The 5,740-nt window shown below is 35.9% G+C and overlaps 1 non-coding gene across 1 annotated transcript; it reads right to left on the bottom strand.

The window, feature by feature from the left end:
* Positions 1-1,157: 1,157 nt before the first annotated feature.
* Positions 1,158-1,230, bottom strand: TRNAR-ACG (transfer RNA arginine (anticodon ACG)). The gene has a single exon. It is a non-coding gene; the product is annotated as a tRNA-Arg (tRNA).
* Positions 1,231-5,740: the final 4,510 nt, after the last annotated feature.

Here is a 5,740-nt window from a genome sequence, read left to right as displayed (position 1 = left end):
TCTCTCTCAAGTTAAAATAGATATAAGAGTTGCAAAAGCGTATTGTTTTTAAAACACACTTTAAAGGATGCCCAACAAGAGTAATATCAAATTTTATAATTGTGTTAAGGTATGACGCATGAGAAAAGATAAAGATGATGAAAAAAATGTTAGTACATATGAATATTTATGAACGATGAGTATAATTTATTAAGGTGTAATTATGAATTAATTTATTAAGGTGTAATTATGAATTTTTAGCTTGAGTCTCTAAGCTCTTAGATGCTTCCAAACTGCTTTTGAGGATACCATTTTGATTTCAAAGAGGGACAAGTCTGTAGTAAGATTGCAAGGAGACATAAGTGACCAAAACTAGTGTATGCAAAGAGAGACAACTCTGAAGAGAAATTGCAAAGAGAAATAAGTGACGAGAGTAGTGTAAGCAAGGAGATATAAAACAGAGAAGTTAATTAGTTTTTGTTTTTTTTCTAAATTACAATGAAATACCATAAACAAGAACTATAAATATGTAAAACATTTTTCACTTAATAGAAAGAAGTGTTCTGGTTTTTTCTTTGAAAAAAAATAACAAGAGTTATAAAACCACACAGGAGTTGGTTCTCAATAAAAGTTTCAGGGAATAGAGTTTCAGGGGATAAAGTAAGAGGGTTATCACTAAAGAGCAAATAAAAAAATAAAAACATGACCGATTTGAGAGGGAAATGAATTATTATAAATTTTTGAGAAAGAGAAAACTTGAATTAAATTGGAAAAGTTAACTAGAAATCTAGTTGGAACGGGATGAACATAAGCCAATGTGAAAGAATGTCATCATGCATTGCAGTGATCATAATCTTATCCGAAATAGATTGATTGCTGAATTTTATTAAAGTGCAATGTGAATGAAACATATAAATAAATCAACATGAATTTAAATTAATGACAAACAGATTTGTTTTATCACCCGACAAAGATTGACACGTATCAATGTTTTTAATAATTCCAAGCCTATTCCGTTATGATAAATGCAGATACAAACATATAGAATGCGTGTTATTGTCTTTCTCTGTACCTGCTCCAGGTCCATGGATTTTACAGAAGAACAGAGCAGGTCCTTGGATTTTACAGAAGAACAGTTGCTGCTTGTAACAGTATCGAAAACCAAAAGTCAAGCGTAGCGACTCCACTGGGGATCGAACCCAGAATCTCTGGTTTCGTAGACCAGCGCCTTATCCATTGGGCCATGGAGTCACGTTTCGACTGAATTGTCTATTCAGCTTTATTTCAAGATATTCTATCTCCGCTGAATGTTTCATCAAATCCGTACATACAACATGATCTAGTGATCGAGAGGGTGAGGAACACACCCCCGTGCCGAATAAAGGGTATTCGTTAATTTTCCAATGGATGGTTGGGAATAACAATTATATATAAAAGTAAAATATATTATATATATAGTTTTTATATTTTTCAATTTTGAAAAGTTTGATTAATTAAAAAATGGATTGTCATTTTATCATTGGTTTTTGGGAAATGAACAAAAATGCAGTTTAGCTTTTACACATTAAAGTGTAATTATTTTCAATTGGTTCCAATTATGATTATTTGCAAGTGATGTACTTGTTTCTATACTAGCTTTTCTTTCTCATCTTCCTCTTTTCTTTTTCTTTTTTGTTTTTGTTAAAGATTACTATCCTAAAAATCATTTTCTTTTTAATAAGTTTTGTATATTTTTATAACATTGTAGAAAATCATTACAAAACATTTGTGATATAGATACATGTACTATATGAAGTGACTATATTCATCTTTTAGATTAAGAAGGTGATTGATTAAGAATTTGGTCAAAATTTATTACCTAATTTTACTCACTCCTATCTAATTGTTTTCACCATGTTTGAGGTAGGATGGTGGAAGAACTATACTTGAATAGCTATTAGACAACTATGCACAATATGTATAAGTTAAGACAACACTAAAAGTGAGAAGAATGAGAGCAATAACCATGAGGATCAACCTTTTGAGATGTTACATTTTCTAATTTTTTGGCATGGAGGCTTTGCTTCTTGTGATGTTCACATTGAAAAGACAATAGTTAAATCACCATAAGCCCAAATGAAAATCTATTATATAAAACCCATATTTTGAGTTGTAACTTGTATAGCCTCAATTTTAGATTCAATGTATTACAAAAATAATGGATGGAAAAAGTGATCATGTGTCTAATCATTAATGCCCATTATCAAAATTGAAGATACATGTTTAGAATTTCCCCACAATCTGCCCCAAACATCTAAAAAATATGTATGGAACATTCCTTAAATCTATTTGCAACCACTTGGGGATGGCCAATGAGTCCCTAACTCCTCGGTGAAGTCCTTGGTAGTTTAGGGATGTTTCCTAAGGTTCTCCAAGTCCTCAAAATGCTAGAGCACTAGGTGTGAGTTATTCTAACAAGGGATGGGTCCCTATGCAACATAGGGAAAAAGATACCAAAGTGAATTTATTTTCCATTGTTTTGATTTTCTAATTTGTTTTAAGTCCGACTAGTAGTCACAATATGTAAAGATGCACCTAGTTAAAGATATTGGAGGCTACTCCAATCCAATCCAACCATATTCAACTGAGCATTTCCAAATTGCCTTATGATTTTGAAGGGTTCACTCTTACGATGATTTTCAATCTACCTATTCCTCTTTTGAGATGGTCTCCAAAGTTCCAAGGATGGTTTGGAAACCTACCATTACCTTTTGAAATGGTTTCCCAACTCATTTTCACTTATGGTTTTCCAATAGCTATTCATTCCCCATAATATAATTCCTTAACCTACCATGGTTATACCTTATTCTTTCCCGTTCAACCTTCATGATCATATCTCAAGCAGTATTTATATCTAATAATAATTCGTTACCTCCATTATAGAACTTTGTCTATTGGTGCCTCTACACATACACCCCATCCATATCCTCAATAAACATCTAATGCAATCATCCATGCAAGAAGCCCTATTCTATTCTCAAGGTTATTCCCATGAGTATGCACAAATCAACAATGCATGGAAGAATATTTAACAAAGTATGGTTAAACATCAACAAAACAAAACATAGTAATATATGAGAGATATACATATACTCATTACTTGAATTCATAGTAAATAAAATTCTCATATATATTGAAACATTATCTTTGTCACTCTTTTTTCTCCTATAGGTTTCAACCTCATCCTTCAATATTTTAGGGTTACTTGGCTCACTTCAACAAATTTGCAACATGTAAACTTTCCCTCAATTCTTTTCTCAAGAGCCAACCTTCACCTCATCCACCATCTTAAAGCGCTTCTCTACCACTTCGAAGCCAACCTCATCATCTACAAACAAACAAACGTATGAGCCTACATTGTTTTCCTTTGCTCATCCTTCAATGCTCCATTTTCCTCCACCTCTTATACTTTCTCATTTGTTGTAAACTACCTCAACTACCACATGATAATCATCGTCCTCACCCTAATCTTGTCATGTATCAATCTCTTCCTTAATAACTCTTCGACTTCCCATGCACACGTCTTTGTTGTTGAGATTGCAACAAGATTATGGAGCTTAGTGAAAAGAGTCGCCTTCATTAAGTGGGCCCGTAGGCAAATTATGGCGCAAGTTCTATTTTTGATCCCAGCAGGGATGATCACAGTATGGGTGATCACAGTATGAGTGATCACAGTGTGGGTGACCAAAGTGTGGGTGACCACAGTGTGGGTGATCACAGTATGAGTGATCAAAGTCTATTTTTAGACTGGCTGTCAAAAATAGAAAAGTCAAAATATTATTGTCTCATAATAATATTTGGACTATAAACTTGATCTTATTCTCTTGGAGCACTTCAGTTTGAGCTACAGATGTGGCCCATGCAGCTGTCAGAAGGAAGTACGCTTTTCTTATGAGTCAGTTGAGTTGTTGCATGCATGACTTCAGTTAGAACTCAATCAGTTGAGTTTGGTGGAGTTGATTGTGGAGTTGATGGAGTGTGTGTTCAGTTTGACTTGGTTAAACTAGTTGTAGTTAGTCTAACTGCAAATAGACTAATGATGAGTTGTTAAACTAATTATTAACTCATAATACAACTATCGAATACATCAGTTAACTCAGTTGCATGTCAGTGCATGTTCAGTTCAGCAGGGACAGGTGTTAGAGGATCAGATTGCTATCAGTTGTGACTATAGTTGTGCATGATGATTTGCACAATTAAGGGATTGAGTATGCCAATGAGTTTGCTCATGTATTTGCCCAGTATTGTAGCCTCTGCTCACGTCTAACACAGTGTGAGTGATTCTTTGCAAGTGAAATACGAGTTTGGTAAACCATTCTCATCAGTTCTTGAGCAGGTATTGAGCTAGAGAGGCAGGCAAGCAGTGGAATAGATTTGGAGATCAGATCTTAGCTGTATTGTGTGTAACAGGTGGAGCTGGTACTGGATTGCTTGTGATAAGCATTGTACTTTGTAATGTTACATGGTCTCAACCATTAATATACAGATAGTTGGGGTTTTTAGCGAGATGCTTTCCCCGGGTTACATACTGTGTTAATGTGTGAATGCTCTTGATGTTTTATTGTTATTGATGCTTATATATTGATGATCAACGTAGAGGAGCTTATGTATTGTGTATGTATTCCGCAATAGTACATGATCATGATAATCTCTGTTGAATATGTGTTAAATTATTCAAAATTTCTACATGGTATCGGAGCGAGCTAGATAATTGTAGAAAAAGTTTCTACATGGTATCGAAGTTGTTGATGATCAGATCTACTATTCAGGAAGTGTTTACATTCTATTTCTTCAGGCAGAGTCTGTAATCGGGCCAGGTAGCCTTTGGATTCATCCTTCCTTTGGAAGGTGAGATATCCGGTGAATGCCCATACAATTAATCTCTGTACGAGAAATATTGTGTTCTCACGAATCTTAGATCCGAGGCAGTTGAGTTGGTTGCTGGTGGAATTCGAATTTGCAGCAGTGTTTTCTTGGTGACAACGCAACAATGTCTTTCAACGGATTGTGATTGGAGTATGCTCTTGAGGGCAGCTCAAACTATATTGCATGGAAGGACATGATGGAGGTAGTATTGGATGATAACGGGCTGAAGGAGTTCATAGAGACGGATGTCCCAAAGCCTACTGATGCTACTCAAGCTGATGCTTGGCAAAAGAAGACCGCAAAATGTCAAAGGATTCTGTTAGAGGGCGTGAAGGATCACATTGTGTCCAGCCTCCATGGAAAGGCTACTCCATATTTGATGTGGAAATCATTAACAGAACTATTCCAAAGCAAGAGCGATCAGAGGAAGTTGGCGCTCAAAGATAAACTCAGAAACATCAAATGCGAGAAGGGTGATAGTATACCCAAGTATCTCACGAAGTTCACTCAGTGTCGAGATGAGATGGGAAGTGTGGGGGTTACTGTTGATGATGAGGACTTGGTGAGCTTGGCTCTCCTTGGTCTTCCGAAGAGTTGGCATTCCTATCAGGACTCTGTCAATGGTCGGGAGAAATTGCCAGGATGGGAAAGACTATGGTCAGATCTTGTGCAGGAGGAGATCAGGTGGAGTAACAGGGACGGATCTTCGTCAAAGGGAGTTGATGAAGAGAATTGTGCTTTGGCTGCCAAAGCAAAGAAAGGGAAGAGCAAGAAAGCTTCTCAGTCTGGTGCGAAAGGTAAGAAGCAGGATATGTCCAAAGTGAAGTGTTTTCACTGTCACCAGCACGGGCACTAT

Source organism: Pinus tabuliformis, chromosome 2_2 (genome assembly GCF_031772625.1).
Source record: "Pinus tabuliformis cultivar Carrire ecotype Pingquan chromosome 2_2, CPIR1, whole genome shotgun sequence".
Lineage (NCBI taxonomy): Eukaryota > Viridiplantae > Streptophyta > Pinopsida > Pinales > Pinaceae > Pinus > Pinus tabuliformis.
Note: the sequence above shows the minus strand (reverse complement) of the source record. Positions and strands in the feature narration are given on the sequence as shown.